The following is a 22,982-nucleotide window of genomic DNA, read 5'->3' as shown; positions in this document are numbered from 1 at the left end:
CTATTTTAAAAGCTGGCTATGGCAATGAAAAGGACCTTAATGATTACACTTAGAAAATGGAAGGCAAAAACTTATGTTGGCTGTTTGTGTGTTATTCAGAAGGCTTTACTGATGTCTTCCACTCACCATGGTAGGTTAGATCAATCATAAACTAATTATTTTTTTCATATAGGTTCATATAGGTGATGATTTCAGTTTTTCTCATTATTCTATTTTCCCTTGCATTGCCTATACATGAAAGAAAAAAACCAACAAAACCACAAAGAAACGATCCATAACAATGTTTAATGACTGCTGGATTCTTATGTCATTATTTAGCCACTTTAATTTCCTTAATTTTATCAAATTCAACTAAATGTTGGTTGGATTGATCTACATTTTCGAAACTATCATCAGCAGGAAAACTATGTTAATCAACATTAATATGTTGATTATTATAACTATGTCTACCTGGTTCCCTTCCCCTTCCTTTCTGCCCCTTCCCTTCTTTTTCCATTCCTTTCCTTTCTCTTTCCTTCCCCATTCCCTTTCCTTTCCCTTTCCTTCCTCAAAACCTTTTTTAATAAGCTGATTTTCCAAAATTTGTTGAAAAATAAATTTAGTGATTTTTTTCCTTCTGTCAGCTGCATGAATTTAATGCCTGAAGTAAAATTTTACATTACAGACAAAATTGAGATTATTCAGTATGATTTAGACCAACCTCTCAGTTACAAAATTATTTCCATTTCCTTTTACTCTCTTTCTTGCAAGCTGCAGAAATCAATCTAACAATATAGCCGGAAGAAAAAAAATATTAAAAATTACACTTTCATTTTTATAACATTTCTTAATGCTATCCCATCTTACACATTCTATAAAATAAGTGAGATTGTATTATGGATCAGTGGACCATCACTCCAGGCTAGCCCTCTTGTATGATCACACATAATTTAAAGAGAATATATTTCTATAATCTCCTTTTAGTTTACAGCTTTTCAACCATGCAAAGCGGTTTGCTAGCAAATAAATAAATAAATAAATGCATCCTTGACACATTTATAGTCTGGTGACGGTGAGGGCAAAAATTGTTTAAAGTCCAAGCAATCAGACTATTACCGGGATTACGTGGGGAGGGGGAAGGGGCGCGCAGCACTTTGAGCACAGCGAGGAAGGAATTGTTGGAAGCAGCGAGGGGGGGATTGTCCATCCTAGCGCTGTGCTCTGCTGCCACCTTGGCCGCGCCGCGGGACGTGCAGGCGGCCCCGCGGAGCTCGGGCTGCGCGCCCGCGGAGCGCTCCTGCCCTGCCCGGCCTGCGGAACCTCCCTCGGACAGCGCTACTGGCGGCCCCGCCCGCGGCACTGCCGTCACCAACTGGACAGGGATATTTGTGATGTCCAAAGGGTCGGTTTGGGGGCAGTTTTGGGAAGGGGGGGTTGAGCGGGGCTGGGGGTTGTTCTTCAAATGAGGTTCATTTGCCTGCTGTGCTTAAAATCGGAAATTGGAAATGTGGATGGGAGGAGGATTTATTTTTTTTTTCCAGTCCTTTTGCTTACTGTAGGATTCATCTCCTCCCTTGTCCAGCCTTATCTTACACATCTAATGAAGAAAGCACTGAAATTCCCATTCACACACATCTACCTGCCTCTCCATCCTTCCTACAGCATGACCACAGGGGCTCTGGAAGGACCTCCCGGAATACCAGCTGCAGGCAGAGGTCGTGTGTTTCCCCCTCCTTTTTTTCCTTTTTTTTTCCTTTTTTTTTTTTTTTTCTGGGGGGGGGGGATGGGGGCAGAGAAGGGTGACAGAAATATCATAATGCACTGAAAATATATATAAATGAATACTAGGCAACCAATAGAGTTTGTTAGTCGTGTTTCCCTGTTGTCTTGTGTTCTTGACATCGGGCTCTGGGCTGGTGGTACACACTTTGGAAAGCTTTCAAGCACTTCATTACTTCGTTTCATCTTTGAATTGCACATGCTTTTCTCTCAGTTTTAAGGTTTCTTGTGCTTAGGAGGAAACATGCTCTGACATGTTGGAGTTTGGTGGTGGCAAATTTTTCCTTTGAGTACAAAGTGCCTGTGTGAAAAGGGCTTTTTTTCCTTTCTTTCTTTCTTTCCTGAAAATATGTTTCTTTCTCACTTGCTCCTTTCTCTGTTGTAGTTAATAACCTGTAAAAGAGCTGATTCTGGAGATCTGAGTGAAATGGCACTTTTGAAATCGTGCTTTTAACCGCTGGGGAAAGTGCAGAAGCTCTGTATACGTGCATATAAGAGGAACTCGTGCCATGCAGATGAGTTTGCAGACGCGGTGACAGAGAGGGACCGCAGGTGAGTCCCCAGCGATCTGCTTTGCCAAGAGGATTTTCCAGCCCCTAATCACAGAAAAGCCCTCCATCTGCTCCCCAGAGCTGGCGGTTCTCATCTGTTTCAAGTGAAAATAACCAAGAATGTAAAATGGCAGGTAAAAAAGAATGCCCAGCCAAGTAGCCGCGTTGTCCTGCATTCCCCCCAGCCAGCATTCCCCGGTGCTGGGGTCTCGCTCCCCGGGCGAGAGAAAGAGCTGCAAAGGGTTAAGCCGCTGACTTTCTCGCTAGGCAAAGTTTGAGGAAGAATATGTCTGAGGCTGGATACGCCGCAGCCCCGCGTTTGAAATCTGTCACCCTCACTTAGGAGCGCTGCATCTCTGCTTGTCACCGGTGAATAATGACGGCACGGCGATAAGATCGCTCGGCGGCGGTGCGCCGGGGCCGCCTGCGGGAAGAGAAGACAGGAAATTGCGAGGCGTTTAGCCGCTTCAACGGGGTGTTCCTCTGTGTCATCGGTGGGTGTCAGGGTCAAATGACCGGCTGGAGAGCAGTTTGGCAAGATAATTTCTTTCCTCCTTTCCTTGAGAGCAACCTTGGGTGTTGGTGACCAGCTATGGAAAACAGAGACCTCGGTGGTGAACCTTAACACAGTACCATGCTGGAGCCCAGCCGTGCTGCCACTTTCTCCCCTTTCAACCTGCCGGACCCGGTGGGCTTTGGGTGACCTACCGAGGAGGAACCCACTTCCGCAGGAGCAGGTAACGCCTGATTAAGTCACTTTCTGGATTGGCACAGTCTTGATTTGACCAAAACGCGTCCTGAGTATCATTCACTGGTTTGAAGTATAAACTGGTTGAGGGTCCAGGGACCGGGAGAGGAACAGGAATAATTCCGCCTTATCCCTCTGAGACTGGGGAGCAGGGCAACTGCCTGCAGCCTTGCAGAAGTTTTTAACATTCCCACTGTCCTCCCTCATTAGGGGCACAGAGGGCAGAAATACTTGTGATCGACAATGGCCAGCTCTGCCTCCTGTGCTGACGACAGGTTGCTAGTATCGGGGACGTGGAAAACAGAGGGACAGGTGGATTACACATGAGAAAGAGAGGTTTGTCCGCCAGAAAATGCACTGGCTGTCCATCAGTTCATGAAGGTGATATAAATCATATTTAAATAAGAACTCTGAAAAGTATGCACAGGGGCTAAGAAAGAAAGAAAGAAAGATCTTAAAAAGTAAAAAAAAAAAAAAAAAAAAAAACAAAAAAAAAAAAAAACCAACAAACTAGAACATTAGCCTTTGTACTCTACAGGACTCCTGATCCTTTCATCCCTCGGGACCAGCTGGCAGCTGCGAGCAGTTTCGACCACAGAGCAGCCCCTGCTCCGGGGCGGGGATGCGGGCTCTGACCGAGGGGCTGACCGGTGTCACACCCTCTTCTTGCCGGCCGGCCGGGACCCGCGGAGGGCCGCGGGCTGCCTCCCCTCCATCCTGGGGGCGTAAAGCGGGAGGGAAGCGGGGGTCTCCTCCTTAACTCCCTTCCTCTTGCTGAGTCCCCTGAGAAATGCTGGCTACCTGCGCTCCCCGTCCGTGCTCGCTCCCCACCCCCATCGCTCCGCGTAGGTGAGGGCACAAGTCCTCCTCCGAGCGAGCAGGCGGCTCGGCTCGGCTCGGCTCGGCTCGGCTCGGCTCCGCGCTGTCCGTACGCGGGGACTCTCGGAGCCCCCTCGGGGGGCAGGAGGTGGAGGGCAGGGCGAGTGCGGGGCAGGAGGTGCGCCGAGCACACGGCGCTGGGCTGGCCCTCGCCTCGCCGGGCTCCTCGGTACGGCTCTATTGAGCCTTTGAAGTCGTGAGTGGTTTAGCCCCCCCAAGCGCAGGGCGAAGGAGGCGCGGAGCTAATAGCGAGTGATTCAGCTTATGAGGTACGGCCGAGCAAATAGAACCACTGAGCAGCCAGGGGTGAGGGGAAGCCAACCCCGAGGCATTTCGGTTCCCTTTTCTGTTTCCTCGACACATGGCATTGATCAGCTCGCTCTCCTCCATCCCTCCTCAGCCCGTTTCTTAAAGTAACTCGCAGCAAAAGCTGTGCTGTGCGTTTTCTTTGCTAATGTAGGAGTTTGAGGCAAATTCTCTTCGAGCACCCCACGTCCTACCCTGACGGCTGTATCCTATCGCTCAAGTGCTTCTCGGTATTAAATAGCTTTGTGTTTAAGTGGACTTTCCAAGACAAGGCAGTAGCCTACCAGGGAGCTGGACGGCGGGGGAAGGGTTACTCCGAAACAAGCGCAGACAGCCCGGCATGCACACAGACACACACACACACTCATATGTACACACACTGAATGTGTACAGGAGAAATAGAGGGGTGGAGGGAGGGGTGTTGTTACCGCTTTAGGGCAAAAGGCGGTTTCTCCAGAGGTTTTTAAGTCTTTATGGCTGATGATGAAAATCAGACAGAATACTAGACGAGGTCCGTCTCTTCCCTGAGGGTTAGAGATTCTTTTATTCTGTGTTATATTTGTTGAATACTGGTGCTGTGTATCTAAAAGTTCGCAAGGGAGGAAGGAGGGGAGAAGAAGGGGGTGGGGGAGGCGGGCTTGTCGGCGGCTGCACATGAAATATCGCCATGTTGGTGGAGAGCGCGGCTGTAATTATTGCTAGCGAGGGCATCTCCCAGCCCGGCCGCTCGGGGAGTTTCTCAGCTCACTTCCCGGCTTCCCCTCCGACACGCTCCGATACCCTCGGAGAGTCCCCGGCGCGGCGGAGCGGGGCGGTCCCGCCGCCGAGGACGCGCTGCGCGCACCTTCCGCTCCGCAGCGCGGCCCCGGCGGGGAGGCAGCGCGGGGAGCGGGGTCTCCGCAGCCCCAACATCCCCCGGCGAGGCTCAGCCCAGCTTGGTTCCCGCTGCTGGAAGCGGGGGAGAGGGGGAGCCCAAGCAGATGTAGCTGGCTAAATTGTCCTCAGCAACATAGGGGTTAAAAGCAGCCGGGGGGGACGGGGGGACGGGGAGGGAAATAAGGAAAGAAGAAAAAGAGAAAATCTAGCCTGACTTTGCCTCTTGGAAAGCTTTAGGTTGCAGCCCTGCCTTCCAAGCATTCTTTAAAGTAGAAATGTGGGAGGGACTCCAGGAGAGAGAGAGAGATGGCTATCAACTGAATTCATTACTGTAAACATCTCCCTGGGGTGTCAGGCAGGGAGGAAAAAAAGGCACGACTTACATTAGCAGGGAATAGTGAGATGTGAGGCATCACTACTGCTAAGATCATCCTGCAATCCCGGCTGGAGGCAGGCGCAGGACTTGGAGAGAGCCAGACACACGCTCACAAATATACTCACATACATGTGTCCGATGCCTTCTCCGACTTACGAGGGTCCTGGGTCGCCGAGCCTACTCCTCATGTGATCTTTTCATCACTTCCAGAGGATAGAAAGAGACAAAAAAAAAAAAAAAAAGGGCAAACAACCAAAAAGACCAGAAAGAAAGAAACCCCGAGACCAAGCGTAGCCGCGTTTCCCTCTCGTTTATTTTTTTACCGGAGGAGGAGGAACGGCGGGGGAAAGAGAGAGCGAATCGAGGAGAGAAAGCGCGTTGGGAATGCCAGAGCCGCGGGCTGCGCGCCGGAGGAGGCGGTGGCGGAGCAGGGGGTAGGACGATGCCGCCGCCTCGTCAGGGCGGAGGAAGGCGCGGGGGTCGCTCGGAGCGGCGGCGGCCGGCGGGGAACGGGCCCGCGGGGCCGGCCGGGAGCGGCGCCGGGCGGAGGGCGGCGGCGGCCACCACCGAGGAGCGGCGGCGGCGGCAGCAAAGTTTTGGTGTGGGGGGCCAGAGGCGCGGAGGGGGATTACGATCGGTGCCGGCGAGGGATTCCCAGACACCGCCAGGTACAGTTGGGATTTCATTTCTTACTCTTTTTCCTTTCTGGTAATTCTAGCCCCGGGCGATCAAAAGCCGCAGAGGTGCCCTTTGCCTGCTCCCAGATGGCAAAGTTGCGGAGCCGGGATCAGGCTGTGTCAGAAATTCCGCCTTGGCCGCGTTAGAGCCCCGTGTCCGCGGCGCCGGGCACGCACTAGCAGGATTTATGAATGGCCGGCGGCAAGTGCGAGCAGGGTCCCCGGGCTGCTCTGCGCCAGCGTGTGGCTCAGGAGCGGCGCTCGGGGCTGGCAGCTGCAGCCCGGTCCCGGGTCCCCGCCGAGCAGGGAGGGTGCCGAGCTGGCGCCCACCCCGCGGGGAGGGGAGAGCCGAGCACTCCCCCTGCGGCAGGGGCACCGGCAGAGCGCCCTGTGAGCACCGCCAGCCGCTCTCTTTGCGAGGTGGCTCGGGCAAACGGGACCTTTAGAGGTGAGCCTTGCTGGGCAGAGCTGGGCGGCTTAGTTCGGCGCTGCCGAGTGCTCAGGAATCTACCGGGAGAGTCGGGAGCTGCGCCCGGCAGGAGGATCCATCCGATCCCCATCAGCAGCCTCCGGAGCGGGGCTGGCGGTGAGTGGGTGGGGGAGAGCTAAGGGGAGTCGGATCGAGATTCGGAATACGAAGGAGCCGCTCAGAGACCCTACGAGTTTGACGGAGGTCTGACAAAATAAGAATAAATGCTACGGGGGGGCTGGGTGCGTGGGGATGGTGCGTGAACAAAAAATAGCAGATGGCAAAAGGAAGTCAAGCAGCTGAAAAGACCTCTCTTGAATATGATATAAAACCCCATAAAGGATAAATAAACAATCATTAAAGTTAAGAGAATAAGATTCTCCACCTTCTTTTCAGAGTGGGAAGCAGTCAACAGGAGCTTTTAATTAATTTTAATGGAGGAAATCTGTTTTAGGGCTTACAATAAGCTAATAAATCCAAGGCACAAATCCGTGTAAATTCCTGCACTGTGTGTGGAAGGTACTGATTGTATTTCTTCAGATACTGCCTTTTGCAGTGCAGCGCTCAGCCAAATGGAAAGGGAGAGGTTCCTTACATGAGGAGCAGGAAAAGATACTAAAAGCAAGTCAGACCTCTCCTTCTCTACCTCCCTCTCCCTCCCTCATTCCTTCCCTCTCCCTCTCCCCCCACCTCTCTCTCTGAAACTGAGTGTGTGTGTTAAAGAGAGGTTTATTTACTGTAACTAACTTCACAGTGCTTGCAGGGAAATTAAACCAGTTTAGAGGTTGAGATTGATCAGTTCTTGGATTTAATAAACCCAACTAACCATACAAACCCCCCCCCCCACAAATTTCCATGGACTAAATTCCTTGATGCATTCACTGACATGGTCCTTCTCCAAAGAAAGACCTTTACATATTTGTAGTTTGAGACAAAGCTAATGAATTATTTTTTGATATATGTGTTTTTGGAAGGAGAAAAGTTCATCCTGGCATTTATTTCAAAACTCCTTAAAGGTACTGTACCTATATCTCTATTCACCTTTCTTCTCTTTCTCCTTTGAAAGAGTCAATATATGCAATGTTATCACTGAGATATAAACTTTGCAACATGAAAAAGATCTAAACATTGCACAATAAAAAAAGACAAAACAGAGGCGATTTTAAAGTCATTATTTCTATGTGACAAAAGTGATGTCAGAATGTGAGTGTTGATCTTGTTTCTGAAAATTGTGTGAGGAGAGATTTCAAGAAGCTGTTTCAGTGGTTGTTCTGTGTGCTGATATGGTAGCGAGGCAGTTAAGAGAGTTCAGGCCTGGAGTACTGTAGGTGAAACAAGTCAGAGCACTGTGCAAATACAGTGTCTGTAAAACTACCTGTGACTAGAACAGTCATCAGTGTTTTCCAAAGTCCAAGGCTTCAGCAAGAAGTGGAGCAGGAATGCACCCAGCCTTCTTAAGAGCTGCTCCTCATGCACACATACACCCTATATTTTGTATAAGGTGATGTTATCTGTGTTTGGCTTGGGGAAGTCTGGATCTAATTTGAGCCACTGTTACAAGTTACATTTATATCCTGGCCTGCTGGATAGCTTGATTTAGGATGTAGACATATCTCCTTTGCGCAACCCTACACCCTTCCAGTTGGAATCTGCATTACATAGGCTGTGCTTTCCTTCAAGAACCAAGAATGTGCTCGCATTCAGCTGCTCAAAATAGCAGTATCTAAAACGTGAGATGTCATTAGGGCTGACTTCCCTACCCTTCTGCAGCAAAGGAGGAGAGACAGAGTTTTACCAAGTGAAGAAAACAAAAAGCAGTTAAATCAAGTACAACTATCAGGCTTTTCCTGTACTGAACTTTCTATTTAAAGGACTAGAAAGAAGGCACACTTAAGATAATACTGTTTTCAGGAAGGTGAGAGCTTTATTTCTTAATCATTTCTGTTACCTCTTTAATCTCAAAATGAGTTCATTTTTGTCTAGGATACTTTCATGTAACTTTCAGGCTTTCACTAGGCAGATTCAAATCCAGTCCATTACTGACCTCTATCTGTGAGAAGGGTGTAGTCAATGGTGTATTTTTCCCTTCTCCATAATGGATAGGAAGCACAGACTATAAATTGTTTTAGTCTTTTATACCTGCAAGTCACCTAGTTTTTTAGGTTATCAATCTTATATTCATTGCAAACAATGTGATATTTCAATTGTTTTAAGCAGGAAAACAAAAACAAACCCTAGTTCCAAACATGGAAGTGCTTTCAATCTCTTTCAGCTATTCCAGTGATAATATGATAAATATTTGCAAAAATCAGAAAAACAAGAAGTAACCAGTGCTGTCAAATATTGGTACTAAAGGAATTGCATTTATATTTGTCTCATGTTATAATACTTACTCTAAAGCAGGCTGAACCTGTGTGAAATTTTATTGCCCCTCAGTGCTTACATAATTGAAACTTGAGAGAAACAATCAGATCAGATATACTATGAGTAGAGTTTATGGTAGCAGGGTGTTTAAAAAATGTAAGGAAAAAAAAATCCAGTGCTGTCTATATTAGGAATACATGTCAGAGATCATGCAAAAAGGGGTCTTTGTAAAACAGATGGACTTTTTTAGGGGATTATGAAACCCAGCTTCCCGATACTAATTTGCCTCTTGTTTATATCCACAACTATATTCCATATTTTAGTTAGTGATTGCAAATGGCAGTTAAGAACTTGATCATCAAAATCTTTGAGTAGATGAATACCACTGTTTGACATTTCTCAGATTGTAGTTGATTACCTCAGCGCTTGATAATGTGATGTTTTAAGGTGTTTCCTTCCCTCCCCCTTGGGCAATTTTTTTAGGAGTCTTTCTGCAAAGCTTTTTATTTATTTCCTCAAGAAACCAAAAGAGTTGGAGCTTGCCCCAGAGGTGTAAAAATTGTTTTTTCTTTTCTATTATTTTTCTTTTCTATTTTTAAACAAATATTTTTATTTTTTCTCTTATTAAAAAATAGAAAATAATAATGTACAGCTGTTATTTTTTTTTTAAAGAAGACTAATTGGACATGCACTGATGATATGAGCCTCAGTTTCCCTACAGCTATGCGTAACCTACACATTTCAAGTAGTTGGCTTATTTTAAAGATAAACAACCACAAAAAGATCATCATTAAAATGAAGGCATGTTTTATTCATTTATTTTAAACACACCGAAACCTTAATCCATCTATGATACTCAGGAAAGAAGTGTTTGAAATAAAAGCTCTGCTCTGTTTAACAAATTATATTCTAATCACATCAAATAATAGGCCTCAGGAATACTACAATTTAATCTGATATTTTCAGACACTGGTGAAAGGTGTTGGGACCTTCTTGTATCTTTTCTTTTTTTTAACTGATGGTTTTCCCCATTAACAGGTTGTTTGGTTTTTTTCTGTCTTTGATTCCTTTTTCTGATGTGGCCCCTTGAACTTTATCAAAATTAAATACTAGCAGCAACTTAAATCCATCATGCTCTATTCAGCATTCCTGAAAACTTAATGATGCAGAACAGGGTCTGTAAAGTTTCCCTTTTTAAAAGAAGTCTTGTGTTTCAACTCTACCTAGAAACAGTCTTTTGTATATTTTACTTCAAGCTATGACTGCTTTATTTGGTTTGAGGTTTTATTCATAAATCTTTCCTAGCCTAGTACAGTGCAAGGATGTATTTAAAAAGGCATATGACACAGAAAATTGTTTATCATTCAAAGGTACTGTCTTTGAAACTGTTTAAGTCCTTTCAGAAAAAAACTCTCTTTTGAAATACATCAGATTATTGCCAGATTTGGTCCTGCAGAGTGATGGCTTTGCTTTGGCCCCAGGTGAGAGCTGACTTGCTTCCAACAGGTCAGTAGATTACTGTGATGGTCTGCAGTGTCTTTCTGCAAATCCTGACCCAGGCAGAGACATACCTTGAGCCACAGAATCCAGTTCTTACTTTCCAGCACTTACTTTCTTTTAGCATCATTGATTTTTGAAAACATCACAGTGAAAATGTTTGGGTGAAGTGACAGAAGTTCTGCTGCTTGGCCAAAGTTCTTTATTGTCTCCAGGTTGTCACTGGTAATCTAATTATCTCAAAAATATCATATAGGTATCAAGCTAGTTCCTCCTTGAAGCTTGAATTAATCTAAAGCAATTCCAAAAATTCTCTTCAGAAAAAATTTTCAATATTTTTTTAATGACTGAGATCTTGTGGGAGCATTATGAGCAAAAGATTTTGAAATTCCATGTCTGATTTATTAGACATTCATTGTCATGTACATCTGGGTTCAGGAAAGCCAGGGCAGGCTGATGCTCACACATTTCTGTCATGGTAAATGCAGTAAATTATGTGGAAGTACTCCATGGCCTCTTGAGAGGAGAGAAGGTGAGAGCTCTGAATGAAAAGCCTCACCAGCGCCTCCCAAAGCCAGAAATCAGTGTGCTGCATTGTTACTCCCAGTTCTCACTGGCAGATTTTGTCATTCCTTCACAAAACCAGCAGGTCAAATTAAACTGAATAGTAGAGCCTTTTCTGACAGTGCTTCCAGTGCTGCACCACACAGCTGCACTAGCAGCTCATACCTGGCCAAGCTGCTCCATAAGATCTAGCCAAGAGACATCCTCTTTAAAAGGGTTATCTGTGTGGGAAAGTGCTCCAGCAGCATGTCCTAGGAATGCTGGGGGGATTTGGAGATGCTCATGTACAGTCTTCAGTCTTCACACAGATTGCAGAGGATTAAAACATAGTCAAGCTGGAGTCATGGGGTCATCACCTGCAGACCTGTAGGTTCAGAGTACAAATATTTCTTTCTCTTAAGATGTCCTGTGTGTTTTTCCTGCAGAGAAAGGATGACCTTTACAATGTCACTGGAAACTACTGCCAAAAAATATTTTATATCAATATCATACTGACAGAACATGGGAATTAATATGCAGTTTTGAAAAAGAAATGTAGGTTATGTATATGTACATCCATATATATACATTTTCTGTATGGGTTACATATATGGGTGACTGTGACTGTCTAGTCATGGAGGTCTCCCTCAGACCATTCAAAGCATATATAATTAATATTAATTAAAAATTAATTTTTAGGTGAAGTGCAAATCCAATTAAACAATAAGAAAAAAAGTATACTTTTCCTGCAGTGTGTTGGAAACTTCTATAGTGGGTAAAAAAGCTGAGGTGTTCCCAAGGGGTATTGATCCTGAGATCAACAGAAAGAGTCAGTCCCAAACTCACCTGTGCTTGTGAAATACAACTTCACAGCTGAGGAACTGCATTTTGAATTATTGGACTGGTTTCTAGACTCAATCCTTCTCTCTTTCACTGGCAAGCTAATTTCACAGACACTCTTCTCATTATTAGGTAATACTCATGTGAGTAATGATTTCAATACCCCAAAGTGATGTCATTTAGCTGTAATTGAAGATGATACAACCCCAGCAGCATGTCTCTGATTATACTAATATATATATGCTCTCAGTAGGAGTTTCTTCACATATTTAAATGAAACAAACTATGTAGGTAAAATTAATTTAAGTTACTGGAATTGTGTCTTTATTAGGATTGAAGCAGTATTTGCATTTGTCACAGGAGCAGCATACATAGGAATACTTCTGTAGAAACTATCTGCGGACAAGACATTGTGTGTGCATATCATTTAATGAATTATGGTTTTGGTAGGTGAGGGAGTTTTAGTGAGCCTGTTTCATGTCCTAAATGCTAACTGAAACCATGTCAGGTGTCTCTAAATGATGGAGTATGTGTTAGCCATACCTTATAATTTCATTTGTGATCTTGGAAGTTTTTCCTAGGCGGTGCTTCTTGTGTCACTGAGAGATTTGCATCCAGCTAAATGTACCCTATTTAAGAGTCTTGTTAGGCTGGTTTCACAAGCCATCTCATTGGCTCATCCAAGTTTAACCTTATTCTTATCTTCAACCACTTAGCTTTGGAGTTATTCACAAATGCTCCAAGACTACATATTATTTCTTGAGCCATATTGGTTGATAACTTGCTCTTAAGTTTCATCATTTGTTATATAAAAAAAAAATCAAAACAAACAAAACAACAAAAAAACAAACCCCAAATCATTTTGATGCCTGAATTGGTGTTACCTTAGATCTGATGATTGTAGGACTCCTATTAAATATATTACTGTTCTATATGCATATTGCATCTTCTTGTACAGATCCATTACTGTAAGTCCCCACATCATTAATTGGAGAAGAGAAAGTGGAGGCAGAAAAGACAGGAAAGGCTAACCAACAGCTCACACTTCTCTCTATAATATGCTCATAACATTTTCTTTCTTAATTTAAACTTTTTCAATACTTCATAATTTTGTGCTTTGAACTGTCCATTGAACATTTATTTCCAAAGCAAAATAAGCAAACTAGGCAAATAAAATGTGCTGTTATCCAGCCTGATAGATTTCTCCTCCTTTAAAACAGATTTATTTGTCTAAGAACAAATTTCCTCACGTTAAAGATGAGTATACAGTGAAGAACTGTTAAAATTTAGCAGAACATGAGCACATACAGTCATTCTCATCTGTATTGCTGAATCCTGTGCATCAAATCGGTATATGCCTAACAGTGATTTTGAAATAGCTCGTTCTGGCCCTGTGCCATGCTGCTCACTGAAGAGCTGCTTCTTGAACAGTTCAACAGTAAATTGTAAAATGCATTTTGCCAGTGGAAGTCTTTTTTTTTTTTTTTTATTTGGGAAATTACTTTCACTGTTCAACAAAACTAATTTTAAAACCTTATTATTTATCAGTGGTGCAGCAGAATTACAATCTTTAGTCACGGAGAGAAGTGCCTACCACTATAGCTTTGAAAATACTTAGGAAAGAAAGAAGCATAATGGACACCTCTCATTCCTTTAAGAATGTGCACTTTGAATGCCACAGACAGAATCAAGTCCTTTATAATTGCCCAGAGATGCCTAAGCATCTGTGGCAAAGCATCTGACAGTAATGTTACCCTAGTTCTTTTAGCCATGTTGAGCCCCATAAAATCTCCTTTCTAAATTTTTTTTATTCATGTAGTATTATGTATCTAAAATGATAAAATGTAAATACATGCATGTGGGGAGGCACACACACAAAATGTAGTAAAGAAAAACAACAAAAAAGATTTTCAAGATAATTAGAATAACAACAGATCATTTAACAAAATATGTTTCCTTCTGGAGTTTAGTTAGCATCTTCCATTTTTGTTATTTAACTAGGTAGTGGGGCAAAGAGTGATACTGAAGAATTTTGAAATGGAAGCTGTTACATGAGTTTTTCTAGTTTGTTTGGTTTTCTACTGTAGTGCTTTCCCTCTGCAGTTAATGCAGAAGAGTTTTCACAAGTAATACTCCATTCAATATACAGTCTTAAGAAAAATGTTGAAATTTGGTTCAATTTTAAATTCTGGATACGGGGTTCTGTATCCCTTCTTGTGTGATAACCTAGAACCTTAGTTTTTTGTTATGTATAATTCCAGTAAAATGCTGTCATTGAAAACTAAGTAAAGACCAAATAAACAACCAAAACCCACTAAAACAAACCCAAAAGCAAAACCAAAGGACACCCAAGCCCACAATTCAGGAGCTGTGGAAATCTCAGTACTAACAAGATGGTTGTTTTCTGTTCCACACTGGATGATCTTATCAGCATCTATTTAACTTTATATTTCGTCCCACATACAGGTTTGTCTATTATCACAGAATTCAAACACTCAGCTCTATTCTCAGATCAGCACAGTGGATCTTTATAAATCTGGAATAAATGAGATGTTAGAGTTGCTGCCAGCAGCTCTGGCAACAGAACTGTTGATCTGCCCAGATTCTCTTTCCTGCAAAAATGTCTTATCAGCAGATCCACACATCCTACATGGTGTGACTGTGAATTTACAGATAAGAGGACAGAATGACTGAAAGTGGATGGATGGCATGATCATAAATAGGTCATGAGTTACCAACTGTGGAGCTTGATCCTGACACCAGGAGAGACAATTATAAATTTTAGAGCCCTTGAAAGGGTAAGGAGGTCTCTAGGAAGAAGAGTTTTAACTCTTCACCCTTCATTTGTCCAAAACTGAAAGTACATAAATCAGTCCATACGAGCAGAGATGACTCTGAAATTCATAACCACTCATCTCTGTGACATTGATGGAAACTCTATTGAATGAAAAGCATAGATATTCTAATTATGAGCCTCTGATATTCAGAACTTCCCTTAGGCCATCAATATCTTATATGCAATCATATTTTACAAGCTGCCGAGTGATTGTCTGGTTATGCATGTGCTGACCCAGGGAAGGCATCCTCTGGTATAGCCAACCAGCTGCAGAAAGATGATCCTTTTTGAGCTCTAGGAGAATAAACACTTTTAAATTTCAGATAACATCAGTGTCAGTTCACAGGCTGCTTAAGCCTTGTGAAAAAATACTTGGCAGTCTTGGGAAGGGGTGTTTAAATATAGTGCTCTATATTGTCTTGTGTTGATTGATAGCCAATGCTTGTCGAAAGACATTCTCTTTAACTCTTTCACTGCCATCCTAAAAGATTATCTCCTCTTTAATACAATAGGAAGTAAAAAAGGCCTAGAGCCTAGCTATGAAATTTGTCTTTCCACGATCTGAGGCACTTTTATTTACATATGTTTGTATTCTTGTAGCAGCATACCACTCTCCTATTTGTCTCTTCCACTGCCTCTTTTTTAAATACATGTGGCAATATAGGCTGAATCAGAATTTTTAGTTAGCTCTTCAGATAAGAAGGATCTTTCTTTTAAGCTGGAGTTCATCCTCTTACGTCTGTCATGTCAGGTGCGTTGAGGACAAGTAGCCTAAAGATACTATCAAAACTAATAATAATGCTCACAGAACCTTTTATTTTCATTTAAATACTTCTCATATCATTTTTGAAGGTCAAGTATTGAAGTATTGTGCCAAAGGGAAGATAAAAGCTGAAAAGGGAAAGTAGCTAGAAAATAACTGAAAAACAGGATGGAAGTGAGTAATCAAAATTGTCTGGGCCTAATGAAGTCCAGAGATAAACAAGTTTGTGTGCAACAGAAAATCAGAATGTCCCAATTATCACAGTTTTAGCCACCTAAGCTGTTATTTGTCTGAGAAGAAAAGGACTGCCATGAGAGGGCACCTTCTAGGACAAGCTAAGATGGGACAAAAAGATCTGTTGGGTTTCCCTAATTGTTTCTGTTGTGGGCATAGCACATTTGAATTGTCAGACAGTTAGTGTTCTCTCAGAGTGTGTTACCTCTAGAACAGAGCCCTTGCTGGTTTCGTGAGTCTGTTGCTCTTTAGCCTATTCCCTATTAATATTATTCTGTGTTCTCTTTAGAAAGGATGCATTTTACCCATAAGAAAAAAACAGACACAGAGTAAAGATGGGATGGATAAAGCAATTAGTGATAAACTAGTCTTAAATTTTCCTCTCAAGAATGGGTTTATTCACATAAAATTTCTTTATGTGAATAAATCAAAGGGGAATAATTACTATTATGTGTTATTTAAAGTATATAATAGACATCCTGGTAGCTTTTTTTTTAGACATCCCATCTGAAAGAGATTAGGGATCCCTATTTTACAAAAAAAAGACTGAATTAGGGGAGCAATGTGCCAAGGGAGCAAATGACACCAAAGTGGGTCTTTATTACTGTTGTTTCTAAGAAACCTGATGAAAGAAATGTTCACTGTGCACTGTAACATTCAGGACTGTGATGTTTTCTCTGCATCATCAGTGCATTCATGCTGTCCTGTTGATTAAATCACTGTCTAGGTCAAACATTGATCAAACTCTATGCTATGGTCTGCAGTATGTTTTTGCCTCTTGCAGCTGAACTCAGGGCAGAATTCAGCCCTGTCCCCTTGTCAGGGGACAAGGAGGGTGCAGACTAAACAGCAATGGCTGCAGAAACTCCCTGTGCATGTACATATGGGAGGGTTGGCATTTTTCTTCCCCCAGGCACACCAAATGCCCACAATCAGCATCAGCACCAAGTCTGAGTCCTTAACATGAAGGAAGGAGATAATTCGTGGTGAAGGCTATACTAAAGATATATGTCCTTGCTTTGTTAGGGAGGGTATGCAATTTTTTTTACTGTGTCAGCCTTCTCCATGAGTGTTGTGGTAGGAATAATATTTGGAACAACATGTAATTCTAGTTATTTGCTTCCTTATTATCTTGCAGGAAGTCCAACAAAGAATCTGACTAGAATTCTGTTACTGTAACTGCAAAACAGAAAAAATAAAGCTCAGTGGAAAAATGGCACTGTATGAGTTAACATGTTAGCCCTTCATTCTTTCAGATCAAGCTTCCTGTGAGTAATAAAACACAAGGCAGATGAATTTGGCTGGTCTCAGTCAAGCCTCTCATGGATAGTTGCCCACACGGGAATAACTACTGCATAGATTAGCTCTGTGAATAGTTCCAGGACAGGTGTGGGGCTGAACTGCTTTGGCAGAACTGTGCCAGGAACTTGTGTGTGATGATGATTCACTTGGTGCTATCTGCCTTCCCTTTTCATGAGCACTAAAATTTAACCAAACATGTTTTTAAGTAATTGATTTTAGGAAATTGGAGAAAACTCAAATTTTGTCAGATTAGCAAATACTTTATTGGACAATTCAGATAAATGAAGTACAAGTGGAAATTAGAATACCCTTACTAGGGTAAGAAATTAGTCAACATTTCATTCCTGACAACAGAAACTGTTATAGTTTCTGATTCATCTTTCCTAATAGACTAAAAGAAATAACAAAAAAAGTGCAATATTTAAAAGCATACAAGGGGAGTAAATGACACAGGTTTTCTCTTGCTGAATACAAAATCTTTTTATTACTGTTTGAAATCCAGGCATAGTCTTTGGTGATCTATATGAAATGAAAGGGGGACTCAGATAAACCCACCACTATTAACAAATCCTTGTTTTCCAGTCCCTGTCAGAAGTGAAAAGATTTGTTAGGTAAGGAAGACAGACTGCTTTTTGACCTCCACATGCTCTTCTTCCTCTGTTCTTACAAAGCAGACGTGAGCCTCAGTCACACTATACAAGTCCTCATAAAAAGCACATTATCAGAAACAAACTCTACACTATTTTTCCTGACATAAAAAGAGGGAATGTAAACATAAGATAGGAGGAAGAGTAAAGAACAGCATCTGATCAATGAATTCTGATGCACAAGTGGCTTTATATTAGATGTGTAGTAGCACTTGCATGAATCAGGGCTCGACCAGTTTATAGCTGAATTATCTACAACATAAAACCGCAAACTTCTCTGTTGAACTCCTTGTTAGAGCTATGACTGTAGGCCAGCCTTCCTTCTTAAATAATAAGGGGGAAGGATTGCAGTCTGGTAGCTGACACCGCTGTTTGTGCCCTTGCTTCCTCAGAGTCAATAGAGGACCCTGCTCTTCAAATCTCCCACACAAAGTAAATATTTTTTTTCTTGATTTAACTGGAAATGCTTGGGCATGCAATCGCCTAAGGTCAGGTTTACAGCACTTCTCTAGTTATTTGCCACACAGTTTGGAGTTTCAGAATCATCTGTGGAGTAATTTATAGAGGCATCTATTTTATATTGCAGTTATGATCCTTATATCTGTCTCAGCAATTGCTCTGCCCATTGTGACTGACATGTTTTCCATGACATTTTTCATGCATTCCACCATCGCTATAACTACTGTAGATTGATTTTCACAGGCATGTGACCATTTTGGGCATGTAATATGGCTCTAAAAAATTTACCGGCCTAACTATCATCTCCTTCTGCTGGAGGAATACAGACATAATGGCTTTATCAATGCAACAGTGGACTTTTGCAATTTGTAGTAAATTTCAAACTTAACAGTTTTAATGAATTAGGTAATTTCTCCTGCTGCAGGAGCTCTCTATTGCAGGAGTAGTGAGAATAATGACAGAGGTCCTCTATCAATTTGCTGTTTTAAAATTTCAGTTAGGCTTATAGTTGTGCATATTCTGATGGTAGTGTTGTCTAAGAAAGATAAAAACAGCGTGAGACAATTGCTATAATGTTACTGGAGAAAATTCAGTATTGCTGCGTAGCAGTGAATATTTATCTCCAGAATTTACAGTAAGACTTTGCTATCTGGAAACCAGTGATGTTTCTTCATTCAGGATTTAGTGGCCTTTTTTCAGTACAAATTTCAGTAGCACCCCAGAGGCTGTTAATGCCTAATAATAAATGTGTCCTTTCGTTAGTCATTGTTTCGTTTATAGAAACCAGTACAATGTTTTGCAACCAGATATAAAACAAAGTGAATAATAATGAGCCAGATTGCATTCTGTTCTGTGTGATCATATTCTGCTCATCACTGTATTAACCTAATGCCAATATGAAAAGCTTTAGTGAAAGCTGCTATTACAAAAGTGTTCTGCAATGTTCAATAATATTAGATGTCTTTATATCATGCAGAGAATTATTAATAGTGAACATGAGACCTGGTCAGTCAGAATTAAAAATCTTTAAAATTCCTTCTGATCTTGAAATTCAGAGCAGTGATTTGTACGCACAATAATTTATGGGTACATCAATCATGTTTATAACTCCACTGACTTCGTACACATGCACAATCTAGATAAGTAATTAGCAAAATGGCATCAATTGTGCTGCATATTCCAGCTGCAAATAACAATGTTGCAAAAATGACTCCCAGTGGATTGTTCTAGAACTGTTATATACAGCATTTCTCTCTCACCCCTGCTCTCTTGCTCTCTCCCTCTCCCTCACTTTGCCCTTCTGTTGTAACCTCTAATACTTAAAGCCCCAGACATGCTGAAACCTGGGTCTTCCCAACAAGATTAAAGGGTTGCATTTTCATAGTACTATGATTCCATCTGTTTTAACATCTCCTATCAGAGAGGAAGCAGTCCACAGGTTCACTAATGGATATAAGTACAAAGCTGTCATTTTAGGCTGTGGGAAAATGAGATTAGAACTGATCTGACAAGAAACAAATCTCCTCTTCCTTTCTCTCAGGTAATTACACAGGTTGAATTCATGATCCCAATGTATTTCTTACTTTTCAGGCAATTTCCAGGAGGAGGATTCTCCTTGTTATAAATAAGTACTCATATTCTATAATTGCTGGCAGTCATTTGGGGAAGTTTTCCCTTACATGCATTGCTATGCTGCAAATAAAAAAAAGTGAAATAAATAACACCATGTCTTATATTACTGTTCCTAAATAGAGAGAGATCTTTCTGATAATTTTGCACTCTGTAAGTCTTTTTATGATGCATCATTACCATTAAGAGAAAAGGAATTGTAAAACCTGAAATAGCAAAAACTAAAGGGTCACACTTTCACCACAGATATTTCTCCAGTATAAATATAGGTTCATTCTTCTAAAATCTGGAATTACCTTACATCTACACAAATAAAAATGAAGAGACGTACTCCTTGTTTCAAATCTTTACCTATAGGATAAAGCAGAAAGAAGGTGAACATCCTTGTATCACATATTGACAGTGTCACATCAAAACATATTTGAAGCTGTAAATAATCAGAAACACTGTGCATGTACAGACCTGAAATGCCTGAAGTAAAGTAGAGAGTGCTCGTGGCTTATAAATCAATGTATAGATGTCCTACATTGACAAATCAAATGGGCAACTACACTCATCTGCCTATTTGTGCATGCTACTTATATCCACAGTAGTTTAAAAAGCAATTGCAAAAATCCACAACACTTTTGAAAACAGAAAACAGAATCAAAAGCACTATATTTAGTCCAAAAAGGCATATTCAAAAATTCATTTGTAAAAGCATGTTAGATTTTCATTAAATATATTGAGTAATAGGGAAATGTAAAAGAGTCCTAGAGTCCTCTGGTTTTTAATATAAACTTTAAAAAATAGCACTCCATGAACAGCAAAATTTTTACACTGTTTGAACAGAGCTTCTTGATTTATTTTGATGATTAGTATGCCATCCAGTAGAGAAACTCATACATGTGCTTAGTATATATTGCCATTTTGCTATGTGAAGGACTTGGGAGAATAATAAAAATAAACCCAGCAAAACAATTGTCTGCTTCCAGCCCAAGTACAAGCATTAAAAATGCTACTATAATCAGATGATTCCTAATGAAGCTGCAGCTTCAAAATATCAGATATTTCTATATAAAGAAGAGAATATGGAGTAAATAGGTGAAGGAGATTGTAAGGTTCTCCATAAAGTACAGCAAAAATCTGAAGAATACTGTAACAAAGAGTCATATACATATAACTGCAACATATGTATGTATCACTTTTTACAGATATCTCCAGGCAGCAATGGCTACTTCTAGGGGCTTTGCTACTGGTACAATTAACTCCATGTTACTTGTTTAAAAATTATTTACCTAAAAACATTACTTACTCAGCAGTATCTATGATTGCTTCCCCCCCCAATAGCCTAAGAATCATGCAGCTGTACTGCAGTCATTTCATGCTAAAGCAATAGAAAATTTTTAGATTTCTCTTCAACCTTCCCACTCCCTCCCAAAAGTGACTAAGATATTATTCCTGCGAAGTGTAGGCCTCTATTTCATGCTGGTTACTTCTGTTTCCAGTTAGATCAAAAATAAATTTGTGAAGCAGTATCCTTTTCACAGCTGAGGTCAGGTCCTTCACAATTCTGCATACATTCAATCCCAGTAAAAGTCAATGAGTTTTGAACGTGATAACCATTTTGCAAGGTCTCCACATGTACTTAAACACATTTCTTTCAGTGGAAATTTCTTTCAACTTATCTCCGTTGGAAGAACCAAGAAGAGCCACCTTTATATTTTTATGGGTTTTTTGTGAGAAAAATTTAATTTCAAAATGTAGTATGGCCTAAAATATAAATCTGAGACAGTTTGAAGTAAAAGCTCTTTCTGAAGATCAAGTTTTCTCGTAGTGACTTTTTTTTTTAATTTAAATTTTAACAGTGTTGCCTTCAAAGTCCTCCATACAACAACAATTAGTAATAAAAGTAATAGTAATAGGCAGCAGGTTGTCTGGCATGGAATGAGAATTTGAGCAAAGACAAATCTCCCTTGGTAAATGTTGATGTGAATAATTAAATGAAACAGAGGCAAAATACAATCTGTCAAAACCAGTTTCTTTCTAGAGACATGGGAGGAATTAAGATTTATTTTAAGGGAAACTTTTATGCATGTCTCCAAAACCTTGGTTTGCACAACTTGTCTCTGCTAAAAGTTCCCAAAATAATTTCCGTAATAAAGAATGTTGGAATAATTTTTTGCAATATGCAGTTTATTATAGAAATTTCTCATACATATGTGAAATTTTCATTGCCAATTGTGTCCTGAAGAGAAAATACTGCAATATCATACTGGCCGAGCTTCATTGGGCTGAAATGGGGCATCCAGTTACTGATTCAATATTCAATGTATCTGATGATGCTAGAATACATGCTCTGTTTTCTGAACATGCATCTCTGCTCATCACTTGGTCTGTACTGACATAATTTTCTTAGATTAGTTATGCTAGTTCAGGACTTGAACAGAAGAATGAACCGTCAACTATATTATCTGATCTGATTAGCTTTCCTGAATAAAGCAGAATATTAATCCAGAATAACAAAAAAATATAGAGAATGTACCATATTAATGAGGAATCCACTCCTAAATTTAATACAGTCATAAGTTTTCTTTCCCATATTATGTCCAGAATTGGTTGAAAATTTTAGAAATATTTAAATAAATTTCAAATAAAACATTTTGATTTGTTGAAAAAATGTATCTGAAGTGATGCAGAATTACTTACTTAGTGTCCCAAACACAAATTTGAGCTGCATAAACCCCTGAAATTTAATACCAGCCCATTTTGACTGGTAATTGATTAATTTGGTTGTAATCTATTTTTAGGTATTTGTGTGGCATAATAGCACTGATGTAGCTATATCTCTGTTTTAATATAAGTGACTGAAGTTCCTGGTGTTAAAGACTTATGTGATGACTTCAGCAAAATCAATAGAAATATCTCCCACCAACATCAAAGAAATGGGATAACTTCTGACTACCCTCTCCATGTCCCTGATTGTTGGTTAAGACTTCAGTCAAGCACTTCATTGAGTATTTGCTAAAACTCTTAATATGTTTATGAGTTCATGCAGAGGAACATCCATTCAATAAATGGCCACATGTAAAAGCTTAACTGGTGATTTGATTACTAGATTTAGCTCTACTGTAAATTCCTACCTGGAAAAGGATGAATTCTTTTTCTTCTTGTCACATTGGAACATGAGCACTGAGACAAAAATGCATCACAAAGGGAGACAAAAATTTATTATATGAGCACCTAGAA

The 22,982-nt window shown here is 41.1% G+C and overlaps 1 protein-coding gene across 4 annotated transcripts in view; it reads left to right on the top strand.

Annotated features, from left to right (window-relative positions):
* The first annotated feature begins 1,166 nt into the window (after window positions 1-1,166).
* Window positions 1,167-22,982, top strand: part of FLRT2 (fibronectin leucine rich transmembrane protein 2) — a 59,703-nt gene continuing 37,887 nt past the window's right edge. The window contains exons 1-3 of one of the 4 annotated variants that reach the window (XM_064713690.1): window positions 1,167-1,381; window positions 1,562-1,694; window positions 2,144-3,046. The gene's annotated coding sequence lies outside the window, so the exon portion shown is untranslated. Of the gene's footprint in view, window positions 1,382-1,561; window positions 1,695-2,143; window positions 4,206-5,307; window positions 6,163-22,982 lie in introns of those variants that run through there. The other 3 variants (XM_064713692.1, XM_064713691.1, XM_064713693.1) reach the window with 3 other exon arrangements.

The sequence above is a fragment of the Zonotrichia leucophrys genome, chromosome 5 (assembly GCF_028769735.1).
Source record: "Zonotrichia leucophrys gambelii isolate GWCS_2022_RI chromosome 5, RI_Zleu_2.0, whole genome shotgun sequence".
Classification (NCBI taxonomy): Eukaryota; Metazoa; Chordata; class Aves; order Passeriformes; family Passerellidae; genus Zonotrichia; species Zonotrichia leucophrys.
The sequence above is the reverse complement of the archived record's forward strand: the minus strand, read 5'-3'. Positions and strand labels throughout refer to the sequence as shown.